Here is a 14,531-nt window from a genome sequence, read left to right as displayed (position 1 = left end):
ATCGACTGATATGCCTGCAACAGAAATCGACAGTTATTCTACCCTCTCCAATGTTAGTGCCCTAATGGTCACTTATTCTATGACCTCAATATGATGTCTTGGTATTTCTTTAAAGAGAAAAGCAGTCCTTCAGACCCAGACCACGTTGCTCTTTCCTCGTTGATGTGGAAGATGTCGCTTAACACGTATGCTACCAGTGTTAAATGAACGGTATGGTTTTATTGAGAATATTTTCAGAATTTACAGAAACTGTCTACATATTAACCGAGTCGGCGCAATGCTGACTAAGCTGTCAAAGTAAATCGTTTTTCATTGTCAACGCATTGCTTTCTTGTGATGAACGAGTGCCTGACATTTCAATGGGTAGGCTACTATGTGTATAATATGAACTACCAGGTGGTAGTAAGCCTACCTCTCTCTCCAAATAAGAACTGAATTATGTGCTGGAAATGCAGGCCATTTTACCATAGGACACATTTACTCAGTGAGCCCCTTGAATAGCATGGTGATGTCCATGTTTTTACAACCAGGAGGATCATGTTTTTATTAGGCCTACTTCTCAGCCACAAGACGTTCATATGCAGACTATTCTGTTGGAATCGGAGTAAGGGAAATTCGGGTAGCCCAGTTATGGTGAATTAGGATAGGGATTCTACAGGGTGGCTTACGTCGTGTGCATTGCATTTTATAATATGAGGTGCTATATAAACAAAACATTATTATTATTATTATTATTATATTTTTGCTCCACCCCCAGGCTATGCGTTTAGTATCATTCGGTAAACCTTAAGATGTAGCCTTTAAATGATTGATTCATATCTCCAAGGAGCCATGCTCTGTGCGCCATTTAGAGGAGAATGAAATGTAACTTCCCGGGATTCATGACGTAGTCTAAAGCTCATAAGAAGGACCTGGCAAATTGGTTACCTCTTGATTCATTAAACTTGCGTATACAGTATTTTTGCCGGACCCTGTCCGTCATCTTACAATGGCAATGCAAAATCTGATTTGATAAAAGCACGACTGCGAATGGTTTTTGTATCTATTCATATAGTTGGCACACATTCAGTTCAATTAATATCTTATATACAGCTGAAATGTGAATGTTGTGACCATAGACTGATTGGCACCCAACAGAATATACCGAATTGCCGTGTAGGCCTAATCTGTGTCGCTAACTTGGTTATCACGGACGTCTATGGAAAAACCGATATTCTGCCGAGCCAACGCCTATGGCAGTACGAATCCATTAATTACCATTCATTCGGCTACCTGAAAATTAAAGCCCTGATTAACTTAATCTCTAAATCAGCTTAATCTCAAAATCACCGTGAATATATTGAAAAGTTCCTACATCTTCTTGTTACCTTTCCTGACTTCATGGAAGTTTCAACTGATTTCTAGAAACTCCAGGTTCAGAACGCTATGATGCCGAGCCAAATTCTGAGGCAACACCACTAGCCAAATAAAATGTCCATTCATTCCGCTGCGCTAGTTTAGTGAAGAGACAACGGTGTTGATTCCGTAAAGTAGATGATATTTATTTGGTGGACTGTTTGCTTCCACAGTATTCCTAATATAATTAATGCATTCAAAACGATATGGAGCAGTAACCGGTTTTCTGCCACGGCAATCTCAATGCTAAAAGTGCCCTATCGCAACCAAAACCACAATGCAATGCTCTTAAAGCCACAAAACACATTTTTCTGTTGAAATACAAGTAGCCTACTCAGATGAAAATGCCTCAATGGAGGAAGTAAATGTAGCCTATAAATGAGAGTTATATTTAACTTCCCTTCTGGTTTTATGGGAGAGTTATTTGTTATTATTAATAAGAAAAAAATGATAGTGTCCTGTTCCACTTCTGTACTGACAGGCATGGGTCAACTCGTAGTTTCTGCCGCACATACTCCCCCTTAGCTACATCAGGGTCCAGCTAAAGCTGGCTCGCCTGGTCTTGTTTTTCAAAGCTTCCACTTACAAGGAAGATCATCTAAAAAACTTCTAAAAAGCTAAATTGACCTTTTACACAATCCGAAACTAAATGGTTGAATTGCTGCAAGGCACAGGCATTGTCTGAGACTGAGCGTCTCTGTTTCCAAGATTTGCAAAAAAAATACAAATCTAATATTGCCCACTGGAGGAAAATGGAGATCCAACAGCCGTATGAGTCACCCTCCTGTTATAGTCCATGTTATGTTTGCTGCATCCAGCTTGGCTGCAGTTTCCCCAGTGGCCTACTTCCCTGTGGTTTATGATCCTCTGTGTCCCACCTTTTCTGGGGATTGCTGAGGTGCTGCTTGCCTTCAGTGAGCAGATGCCCACAACTATGGTTCTTATGAAAACTGACCTATTTCAGTCCAGCACCTTGTGCATTTTGCTGTAGGCTGGAGTTGAGATAAAAGGTGTTTGGATGCTCAGAGACTCAAGCTCATTTTAAGCTCTGATCATGACTGCAAGTTTAAGCTTTTGTTGCTATTAAGACAGGAAAACTAGACACAGGGTTTAAAGATCATTTGTTACTCATATGTTATCATTTTACCACTATATTTGTAGTGTAATATTCTGATCACAATTGGATATTGAAGCTTCTGTGGAAATTAAGACAGGAAAATTATGCTTTAAAGACATGCGTTGTAAATGTACAGTTATGTATTATGAAATCTAGTCCATATATTTATCCCATTAAAAAAACGTCTATTGAAATCACCAAATTGTGTCATTGTTACAGAGATTAATAGACTAAGTCGGTGATGACACAGGCTGTCCTAATTTGCTGCATGAATCTAAGCCAGTGTCCTGTTGGTAAGTAAGGCTATTGGTGCTTGGTTTGTCTTAGTGGTGTTTCGATGTCTGTGGTTGTGGTTTTCTCTTCCTCGCTGTGTCTCCCTGGCCCATGTGGGCATTAATGTTTCTTTCTGACGTTGCTTGGCTGATATTCTTTGAATCAGCATCCATGTACCACAATTCTGGGGGAATTTATCTCCAATTACCGTTCTAGGATTTAGTTTGTGTTTTGTTTTTTTTCCTCCTTTGTGAGTTGTTACCAAAAGATTGTAGCCTGTTACCTAAAACCATGATTTTTAAGCGGTTAATCCTCAATTATTTCCCTTTACCACTAATGCACCATCATTGCTAGTTGGCTTTTGAGTGGCGGTGTGTGCTTTGTAATACATTTCAAACTGGAGGTTACAGTAGGCAGCCTGACAGCACACACTGGGTAAAGGGAAACTCAGTGTGAGAAAATCTCTCTTCTTCATGGCCGAAAGGCCCTTCTATCTGTGCCCTTTCAACGTTAGCCTCAACGTGCTGAGGCTGTTCTTGACCAGACTTCGAGTAATGGCCTGGGTTTCAGCACTGTCACAATGACGGATTAAAAGCCATATTAAAAGGTTTTCATTGATTAAGGGGAGGTACCACAGGTGAGAAGTGGAAAAAAATCCTTTCCTCCAATCAAAATGACATTTTATGTTTTGAATGTGGACACAAGTGCAAACATTGCGAAAGCATAAATTTGCATATAAGTTAAAACATTTTTGTCTCACTGGATTAAGTCAAGAGTTTATTTTTCTATTACAAAGTGATGAATGACTCAAAGGGGAGGTAAAGCGAAGGTTTTGGGAATGATACTTCTGGTATACTCCTCCCTATTAAATAGAGCAATTTTTAGATTGCCGAGAATGGGACCATGCCAATGCCACAGACGGGTGTCTGTATTAATTTATTATCATGACTGGTGTGATTTAAAAATCCGTTTTAACCAAATTTTCTACATTTGAGTACTCAAATGTATAATCAAGTTTGTAATTTGTAGCCTATTGATGACAACCTGCAATTGGGGTAAATTGGGGTAAAAAATCCACTGGCAATGTTTTCGCTTGTCCACGTATGACTGGCCAGCCAATGATAGATAACGTCATCTTTGTTGTTCCATTTCGTACCCAAATCTGACCATGAGCTTGTAACTATGATATTTAAAAAATGTAATAAAGCTGCATCTCGATAATTTGCTGATGATACAGAGACTTGTAATTTTGTGGTTTCAGAGTGATTTAATGCTTAATTTGCTTATATGATGTTGTCACTGTTGCTGTCTATGATAAAATGCGCTAGCATAGTATTTGGCAGTGTATTGCCATTCGGCCACTTTACCTCCCTATAGCTGGGAATTTACAGAGGGGTTTTTCACATTTTAGTTTTATTGAAAAATAAAACGGAGCCAACAGAAGAAGGCCGGTAATTGCAGCTGGCAGGTACAGTAGGTGCTCTCACTGTAATCTGTCACACTCCCAGACCATTTCTCAGTCCATCATTGGTGCTGAATTGGTGAAAGAGTTCTGCTGAACTTGGAGTCTGTGAGATGAAATGGGAAGAGAATTGCTATTTATAATGAGATATTTTCCTTGTGGGCAAAGGTCATTCCACTTCAGCAACTTCAACTGAAGTGTCACAGAAATGTCCAGTGCCTGTAGGTGGCCTGTAGCGTAGTGGTTAAGGTGAATGCCTGGGACCCGCAAGGTCGGTGGTTCAACCCCCGGTGTCGCCACAATAAGATCCACACAGCCGTTGGGCCCTTGAGCAAGGCCCTTAACCCTGCATTGCTCCAGGGGAGGATTGTCTCCTGCTTAGTCTAACTGTATTAAATGTATGTCTGCCAAATGCCATTAATGTAATCTTCTCCCCCTTTCTCCTGGTCATTCCAGACCAGGGGCCTCGTTTATAAAACTGTGCGTAGGATTCACGTCAAAAGGTTGCGTACGCATGAAACCCAGGACGTGCGTACGCACAAAAATATTCTGATTTATAAAATAGTGCACACGCATGTCCCATGCCAGTTTTCCTTAATAAATCACAATCAACTCTAAATGTGGCGCACCTTTGCCAGCTTCATGTCCCGCCCACAGTTGCCTATAAATAGGCAGTGAAACACCCCTAATGAATATGCATTTCACGAAGACGACAATGGCAAATGCTGAAAAGAAGGCCAAGAAAAGGGATTTCAGCCATTTGATTGCCTCTGAAAAGCTACAGGTGAGGGAATTATCCTGATTGATTGTAAATGACAAACAGTTCTGCGTAACGAATATGATGATGACGATGATAATAATAATAATAATAATAATGATAATAATACACGTATATTTTGTCTAGCACCATTGAAAACACAATTAACTCTTCATATATGATACGTGAGAGGTAATATTTCGATTTATTTTACACAGTGGTATCAATTTCACACCATTTCTCGTGTTTCATCCCATTGCCATCGGAGTCGCAGTTTCTCATTTCTCCAGTTAATGTGCGTACGCATGGGTCAGAGTTTCCGTGGAGGACCGCACATTTTCCCGTCAAGTTCGTTTTTTATAAATGCCAGAGTTTGCTTAGAAAGTGGCGTACGCATTCTTTTGTGCATATGCAACGTTTATAAATGAGGCCCCAGGACTCCAGCTCTACCCCAGAGTCCTCCTTCCATTTGCCTGATCATGTTGGTATCATGCACTAGCCTAATCTTTACCTCTGACCCCCTGGTTTTTAATACCAAGTCACAGAGACGGTCAAGAAGATGCTTACAGTGTATGAGTGATTCTGCATGCAGGTCTGCATAGTCCGAAGATAACCTCTGGTTTTTGTCTACGCTGCATGCAGTAACTGTTTTTTACGGCTACTTGTGCTTTCTCTTTAGAAGGACAGTGAACTTTTGCAAACATTGTAACCTGTTGCTTACCTCCTGTTGTACTTTATAAAAGGATTCTCTACTCTTTAACATTTAGTGTAAAATGTTTGGTGTACATTATGTTTGGATTTCATTTGAAGAGGATATGCTCAAGTTATAATTTAGGCCTGTCCAATGTACCATCTCAGTTGGGCCTTTTTCTGTTTCTTAATGTCTTGTCTGTAATTATTTAACAAGCCTTCCACCTTCATTATTGGTGGTTAATTATGTAATCAGCCTGATCTTTCACGTAGTGGATATAAACCAGTCAATTTTATTCCACACATTTGTCCCTTATGTAGTTCTGTGAGCTTGGATCTCCAATTGTTGTGCTATTTTGACTGAAATATTTGTGTGTAACTGTTGCTTCTCCGCTTCTGAGTGTTACTATATGATCTGGTCGTTTGGCTCTGCGTGCTGGCTCTCTCACTTATAGTATTGCTTGTCTCCTGTGTTTTTTGTAAAAGTCAGCACAGTGCTTCCTTCTTTTTTTCTACTCCATAATAATGAAACTGTTAGCTTTTGTCTACATTTCTGCTTCCTCATGTTCCTGCAGACATGCTCCGTTCTTTCTTAATATGTAAACCACAACACGTATTAGGATCATGGGGATTACCAAAGAAATCAAAGAAGAAAATGTGCCGGCACAATTTTACTTCTGCCTGGGGAAGTTTCGTGAAGAGGAAGGAAAGCCCTTTCATGAACTGAAAAATCTGTTGATAACATTTTCCATCTGAAATTGTGAGTGGTTTCAGATATAAAAATGCATTTATAATTTATAGTTTCATACAGGGCAGCACGGATGGTGCAGTGGGTAGCACTGCCGCCTCACAGCAAGGAGGTCCTTGGTTCGAATCCCCGTCGGCTGGGGCCTCTCTGTGCGGAGTTTGCATGTTCTCCCCGTGTCTGCGTGGGTTTCCTCCGGGTACTCCGGTTTCCTCCCACAGTCCAAAGACATGCAGGTTAGGCTGATTGGAGAGTCTAAATTGCCCGTAGGTATGAGAGTGTGAGTGAATGGTGTGTGTGCCCTGCGATGGATTGGCGACCTGCCCAGGGTGTATTCCTGCCTTTCGCCCAATGTATGCTGGGATAGGCTCCAGCCCCCCTGCGACCCTGTTCAGGATAAGCGGGTTAGGATAATGGATGGAGTTTCATACAGTGCATGGAGGGTATTTCATTTATATTGCATGTTGTCAAACCGCGTTGTGAGTGAACAGAGTTGTAAGTATGGTTAACAGAGTTGTAAATGTGTACAAATTCAGAGGGAGAACCCAGAGGATGCTGGTGTATCACAGCTTCATTCATAGATTTGACTGCTTTGCTGATTAGATTTCACTCCTATTGTAAGTTTTTGAGGACCGTAGTGGTCGTTCGTAGACCAGTGGTGAAATCTGATTTGAGAGCTTAGGCCTGAAACTAATGTATTGAATTAATGAATTGCTTCAGTAGCCTATTACGTAAATTAATATACATGACGAGCACCACAACTTTTATTTTGGCCAGCAAATGGAGTGGAGGGAAGATTGTGTCTGTTTAGCAAATGAATAATGTGTGGTATAATGAGAGTAGTCCCTGAACTTAGAAATATGCCATACTGGGGCATTATCACATGTTTTGCTCTTTCTTGGACCCAATACATCACAATAGAATAAATGCCATGCCAAATGAAGGAATGAACTCTCTGGTACATATTTTACGTCTTCAAATCTTATTTCAGTACAGTTATTGACAGTTAAGTAGAGGGTGTGCACTTGTGAGAACTTGCTCCATCAGTGGTTTGGGAGGGGGGTTATAGGTCAATGCAGAATTCACCACATTAACACAAAGTCGTCAGGATGTTGAACTTTAAGTTTTAAGAATTTAGTACTGCGAATGCGTTAAGAAGCACGACTGTAATTGTCCCCTTTGCAGTGTGTGCTCAACCAAAAGTCTGGTACTGACGTTTTTTTCCAGGCTTGACAAAGTAATTCACAGAAGCCAGGTCTCTCTCCCTTGATTGCAAGTAGGTAGAGCAGCGACAACAATTTACAGGTGTCACAGGCTATTTTCTTACACACTGGCACAAGTGAGGGAAAAACTCTGGGGGGAAAAACCCAAGACACTATAAACACCAGCTTTTATCGCTTTCCATTCAAGGGGAGCCAACACCCTAGGGGATAGCAGTTGAAGGCTGCTTGGCGCATGCGCGTTCCAGCATTTTGTCCTGGTTTACGGTGGCAGGCCCATGCGTTAACAGCTCCACAGGTGCAAGTCTGCCTTAACTCACAGAGCGGTGTCTGTCTCCTCCCCGCTTGGCCTTTCCCTCTCAGCTCTCTTCCTTTTTGAATTTGTGTGATGGTGTCATTGGAATGTGTCTCCTCATTTTCCCTATGCTCTTGCAAGTCCTGGCAGATATGTCAGATGTTTCAGGGCAAAGACGCGTATTTATACGTTTACTGCCTGGCCCCAGGGCTCGGGCCTGTCAAATTGTGTTGAGGCGAATATCTGGCAGCTGCGGTTGTGCTGTATCATTTTTCATGCTCTGTATTGGTTTAAAATGATACGGTGTCAAGGCCTCCGCAGTAAGTGCTTCTGGGTTCACAAACTGAAGGGGGAAATAAATGGGGAGAAGTAGATCGCTCCATCAAGTGGTCTCGGAACGGCAAACTTCATTTTCATTAATCGTAACCTTCCTCTGCTATGGAGCAATCAATCACAGCTTCTCGCTCAATGTCAATGCCTCGCTTGGGTCTTTTGACAATAGCTTTAGACAATTGTCAATCTTCGACCACACTTGTCACGCAAACGTGACCTATGTGAAGTATTTTCTTATCTTTGGCTTTCAGGTGCTAGATCTGACCTGTCATGATGCTTGTATCACAGCAGCTCCTGGATCAGGCTGTATGATGTACATGAGGGCAGGTTTTTTGTTTTTTTTACTTGACGGCTGCGAAGCATTCTGGATATGAAATCATCAAACTTTTATTAAACCCAGTTAATGACTGACTGTCTATTTTTAGTTCATTTCTTATCTGCAGTATTTGTTGCTTTGAACTGCCTGGGTGGAAGCAGGCTGAAATTGGGTATTATGTTATGTTGTTCCTGCTTATGAATACATTACACATCTCTAATATATAAACTCCAAAGTGAACATAACAATCATTTCCTGTGCTGCCTTATTGCTAAAGTTAGGAGCGAGGATCCCAATATGACTGCCTGCTTGACTGGCTAGCTGCAGCTGAGCCCATGGCTATACCTGCTTCACGGCTAACTGCAGCTGAGCCCATGGCTATACCTGCTTCACTGGTTAACTGCAGCTGAGGTCATGCCTATAACTGCTTCACTGGCTAACTGCAGCTGAGGGCATGGCTGTACCTGCTTCACTGGCTAACTGCAGCTGAGGTCATGGCTATACCTGCTTCACTGGCTAACTGCAGCTGAGCCCATGGCTATACCTGCTTCACTGGCTAACTGCAGCTGAGGGCATGGCTGTACCTGCTTCACTGGCTAACTGCAGCTGAGCCCATGGCTATACCTGCTTCACTGGTTAACTGCAGCTGAGGTCATGCCTATAACTGCTTCACTGGCTAACTGCAGCTGAGGGCATGGCTGTACCTGCTTCACTGGCTAACTGCAGCTGAGGTCATGGCTATACCTGCTTCACTGGCTAACTGCAGCTGAGCCCATGGCTATACCTGCTTCACTGGCTAACTGCAGCTGAGCCCATGGCTATACCTGCTTCACTGGTTAACTGCAGCTGAGGTCATGCCTATAACTGCTTCACTGGCTAACTGCAGCTGAGGGCATGGCTGTACCTGCTTCACTGGCTAACTGCAGCTGAGGTCATGGCTATACCTGCTTCACTGGCTAACTGCAGCTGAGCCCATGGCTATACCTGCTTCACTGGCTAACTGCAGCTGAACCCATGGCTATACCTGCTTCACTGGTTACCTGCAGCTGAGGTCATGGCTGTACCTGCTTCACTGGCTTATTGCAGCTGAGGTCATGGCTATACCCGCTTCACTGGCTAGCTGCAGCTGAGCTCATGGCTATAACTGCTTCACTGACTAACTGCAGCTAAGGTCATGGCTGTACCTGCTTCACTGGCTAACTGCAGCTGAGGTCATGGCTATACCTGCTTCACTGACTAACTGCAGCTAAGGTCATGGCTATACCTGCTTCACTGGTTAACTGCAGCTGAGGTCATGCCTATAACTGCTTCACTGGCTAACTGCAGCTAAGGTCATGGCTGTACCTGCTTCACTGGTTAACTGCAGCTGAGGTCATGCCTATAACTGCTTCACTGGCTAACTGCAGCTAAGGTCATGGCTATACCTGCTTCACCGGTTAACTGCAGCTGAGGTCATGCCTATAACTGCTTCACTGGCTAACTGCAGCTAAGGTCATGCCTATAACTGCTTCACTGGCTAACTGCAGCTGAACCCATGGCTATACCTGCTTCACTGGTTACCTGCAGCTGAGGTCATGCCTATAACTGCTTCACTGGCTAACTGCAGCTGAGGTCATGGCTGTACCTGCTTCACTGGCTTATTGCAGCTGAGGTCATGGCTGTACCTGCTTCACTGGCTAACTGCAGCTGAGCCCATGGCTATACCTGCTTCACTGGTTAACTGCAGCTGAGGTCATGCCTATAACTGCTTCACTGGCTAACTGCAGCTGAGGGCATGGCTGTACCTGCTTCACTGGCTAACTGCAGCTGAGGTCATGGCTATACCTGCTTCACTGGCTAACTGCAGCTGAGCCCATGGCTATACCTGCTTCACTGGCTAACTGCAGCTGAGCCCATGGCTATACCTGCTTCACTGGTTAACTGCAGCTGAGGTCATGCCTATAACTGCTTCACTGGCTAACTTCAGCTGAGGGCATGGCTGTACCTGCTTCACTGGCTAACTGCAGCTGAGGTCATGGCTATACCTGCTTCACTGGCTAACTGCAGCTGAGCCCATGGCTATACCTGCTTCACTGGCTAACTGCAGCTGAGCCCATGGCTATACCTGCTTCACTGGCTAACTGCAGCTGAGCCCATGGCTATACCTGCTTCACTGGCTAACTGCAGCTGAACCCATGGCTATACCTGCTTCACTGGTTACCTGCAGCTGAGGTCATGGCTGTACCTGCTTCACTGGCTTATTGCAGCTGAGGTCATGGCTATACCCGCTTCACTGGCTAGCTGCAGCTGAGCTCATGGCTATAACTGCTTCACTGACTAACTGCAGCTAAGGTCATGGCTGTACCTGCTTCACTGGCTAACTGCAGCTGAGGTCATGGCTATACCTGCTTCACTGACTAACTGCAGCTAAGGTCATGGCTATACCTGCTTCACTGGTTAACTGCAGCTGAGGTCATGCCTATAACTGCTTCACTGGCTAACTGCAGCTAAGGTCATGGCTGTACCTGCTTCACTGGTTAACTGCAGCTGAGGTCATGCCTATAACTGCTTCACTGGCTAACTGCAGCTAAGGTCATGGCTATACCTGCTTCACCGGTTAACTGCAGCTGAGGTCATGCCTATAACTGCTTCACTGGCTAACTGCAGCTAAGGTCATGCCTATAACTGCTTCACTGGCTAACTGCAGCTGAACCCATGGCTATACCTGCTTCACTGGTTACCTGCAGCTGAGGTCATGCCTATAACTGCTTCACTGGCTAACTGCAGCTGAGGTCATGGCTGTACCTGCTTCACTGGCTTATTGCAGCTGAGGTCATGGCTATACCTGCTTCACTGTCATTCCATACCTTCCTTGAGTTATCAAGAAACATGTGAATTTGAATGTATTTGATCTAATGACTAACTACCCCTGAAGGCAAATGCGTGTATTTAAACAGTAATACATACTTGAAACACACTGGTGATGAGCATGCATGCAAATTCCAAGCACCGCCCAAGATACACAAATGCACGCGACTCACTCATGTTTCTACACATGCAACAGACACGTTCACACACAGGTAACCGTTTGTCTATCCTGCTTCCTCCAATACACATGAATCTCTTTTCTAGCTATCCCACTGTCCATTGCTGTTCTCCACCTTCTCATTGTTTCCTGTTACAGTTTTTATCTCATGGGGAAATACTGGAGACAGGTGGGCAGGCCAGACGGCTCTGTTTATCACCAAACTTTACAGTAGAGGGGAATCTCAAGCTGTTAGTTTGTCCTTTCCCCTTTGGTAAGCTGCATGTTCATAGTCAGAAAAACGTTTTTACAGAGGTTTTGGGTAGAAATGTAGGGTTGGTTTCGTAGACTACTTCAGCTTGTGCTTGGCTTTAGTAGTTATCTTCACAAACTGAACTTTTTGGGTATCCAAAGCTTTTTGAAACCCTGTATGTAACCATTTCTTATTTCATTTTCATGGTATTGTGAGCAGCGGTTCTGAGTGAGTCAGTAGCTAGCATCTAAGATTTTCAACTTTCTTTCTGCAAGGCAAGTCTCCTAACTGCACGGTTAGAGCTTCCCTGCGTTCCATGGGTTTTTATAGTCTGCATTGCTCATTTCCCGGGGTGTTGTCTGACGGGGTTAATCCCTACTCCGAAGTGGGGTGACACAGATTGGAAAAACCCCTGCGGCGTTCCAAGATGAGCCACTACGACCGGTTTATTTCTGTTTTGCATGAAACAAGGGTGCGTTACAGGAGGCCTTTGTGTCTCCTGATCTCAGCGGCAGATTGAAGGCGTGCGGAGGGAGGGAAAGGAGCTGGCTTAATCGGGCCGTAGATAAGGAAAAGAGGACATTTTAACTCATCGTGCAGCTGCAGTTGGTGAAAGTGATGTTGCACATTCTGGTACTGAGGTGGTTGTGTTTTGAGATCAGTTGAGACGCATTTCTTTAAAAGGCATCAAGCCGCTGCTTGTGAAAAGAACCCCGTTTTCTGATAGCCGTTTTATACAGCTTACATTCTTTATAAGGCAGCCCCCCCCCCCCATTCGGGTTGCCCCCGTTGTGAGAAGCAGTGGTGCCGGAGGGGAGAGAAGACTGCAGAGAGCACATTCCAACCGGCACAAAAGCCTTGTGATTTTTAGTGCGCTGTCAGCAGCATTACGTTACGGTGAGCTCATGCTATGCCCTCTCTGCAGAGTGAGACTGTGCCCTCTTTGCTTCTGTATAGATGGAGACAATTTGGCACTATTGGGTTGCTAAAGGCAAATCAGTTAATTGCAACTAAAGTGTCTTGATGGGAGTCCAGGAATAGGAATGAATTTTTTTTTTACTTGATGTTTTGCACATAGCTTACTGTATTGTCATAGGACCTCAAAAGTGTTTTGGGCCTAATATTTAATGCTGTGCATTTAAGTTTTATGTGCAAAATGGCCTTCATCTTGAAATTCATGGGAACTGTAATCATAGACTTTGACACAGATTTCAGTTTTGGATTAGATTTGCAAGTAGCCATTGGTACCTCATGTGGTTTGGCCCGCAGCATGGGGTCTGCCTTTTGATAGGGTGATTTTACAGGGTTTCTGCAAATCAAATACCTCGCAACACTCAAACACTGTAACTGAGGATGTGGTGGTCAACTTCCTCTTGCTTGACGTGCACAGACACAACAATTGCATTTGTGATGTAAATACAGAGGAAGCCGTCAGTCGGATTGCAATCACTGGATTGCAATTGTACTGGTGGGGCTTTGTATGCTGAGGGAATCTCTGCAGTTCCCTGTGCTGCATTGTAGGATGATGTAGAGTGGGATGGGTGCTGAGAGAGGGCAATGTCACTTTACGGTCTTCTCTTCTGGAGTCTGTTGAGTATTCCACTTTTGATCTTGTGCTATTGACAGATGGGTTGGGCTGAGAGTGGAATTGAGGGGATTGTCTATGCAGGCAAAGGGATGGATGATTTAGTTTCCAGTGCATTTGGTTTGAATTGAGTTTTATTTAGCTTATTCAGTTTTGGCCTCATTTACTAAAAATATAGATAGCTGATTAATTGATAAATGTTTTTATCTCTTTGTAGTATGTTTTTACCGGACCCGCAAGGAACAGGCAAGAATCGTATTTATTGATGTTTATGATCATGTGATAATTCTTCTGTGAGAGATAAGTGGGTTAGTGGACTTAGAATACAATACCAGGTGGGAGCTTTTACTCAATACTTCTCAGACAACTTGGTTCTATTAACTTGAGCCAGCCATTTCATTCTAGTCTGGAATGGCTGAAAATGATATGCATTGGGAGTGCCATTTCCATATCTGACTCTATAAACATCATGTTTCCGGAGCACTATTTCCTGAAAATTATGTGGAAAATATACTTTCTATTATTGGAGTCCGCGACTAGACCGTAAAAAAAAATTCTTCAGAACATGGTGCCTTTCTCATGCCCAGTGTTTACAGGAGATGAGTGCAGACTACATGGTGTATAAAATATCAATGTGTGGAATTTCCGTCATTGTTGAAATGCCACCGTGAAACGTTTCTGGGGCAGTAGCATGCGATTCTCCGGCGCGCACATGGAGGGGAGTGTTGGGAGGAATGGGGGCTGTTTAGGTATGGGGGGGAGTTCCTCAGGGTTTGTGAGTAGAAGGACAGGCAAGTATCTGGGCGCTTAGTGCGTAGTGCTCTTGTGCAGGCCGCCAATTGGGATTGCTTGCCTCACCTCAAACCCTGCTGAAATGCATTTATTGCATGGTGGCTTATCTCATATTTTGCTGTGTGGATTAATAATAGTAAGAATACATTTATTTATATAGCACCTTATATGAAAAAAGCGGCGGCCCAAAGTGCTTCACAGAAGAGATGTGAAGATGAGAAGCCGTTCCACAAGGTTGTTCCTGCCTCTTTCTCCCCTCTCTGTTTAGTGCAATGCCGTTGACTCCACATTCAT

At 43.6% G+C, this 14,531-nt stretch overlaps 1 protein-coding gene across 4 annotated transcripts in view; it reads left to right on the top strand.

The window, feature by feature from the left end:
- nck1b (NCK adaptor protein 1b) overlaps positions 1-14,531 on the top strand; it is a 38,412-nt gene that overhangs the window by 504 nt on the left and 23,377 nt on the right. The window contains exons 1-2 of one of the 4 annotated variants that reach the window (XM_061237217.1): positions 149-210; positions 2,732-2,805. The exons of 1 other annotated variant lie outside the window; for it this stretch is intronic. The gene's annotated coding sequence lies outside the window, so the exon portion shown is untranslated. Of the gene's footprint in view, positions 1-133; positions 211-2,731; positions 2,806-14,531 lie in introns of those variants that run through there. 2 more of the 4 variants (XM_061237216.1, XM_061237218.1) reach the window with 2 other exon arrangements.

Source organism: Conger conger, chromosome 4 (genome assembly GCF_963514075.1).
Source record: "Conger conger chromosome 4, fConCon1.1, whole genome shotgun sequence".
Taxonomy (NCBI): domain Eukaryota; kingdom Metazoa; phylum Chordata; class Actinopteri; order Anguilliformes; family Congridae; genus Conger; species Conger conger.
Note: the sequence above shows the minus strand (reverse complement) of the source record. Positions and strands in the feature narration are given on the sequence as shown.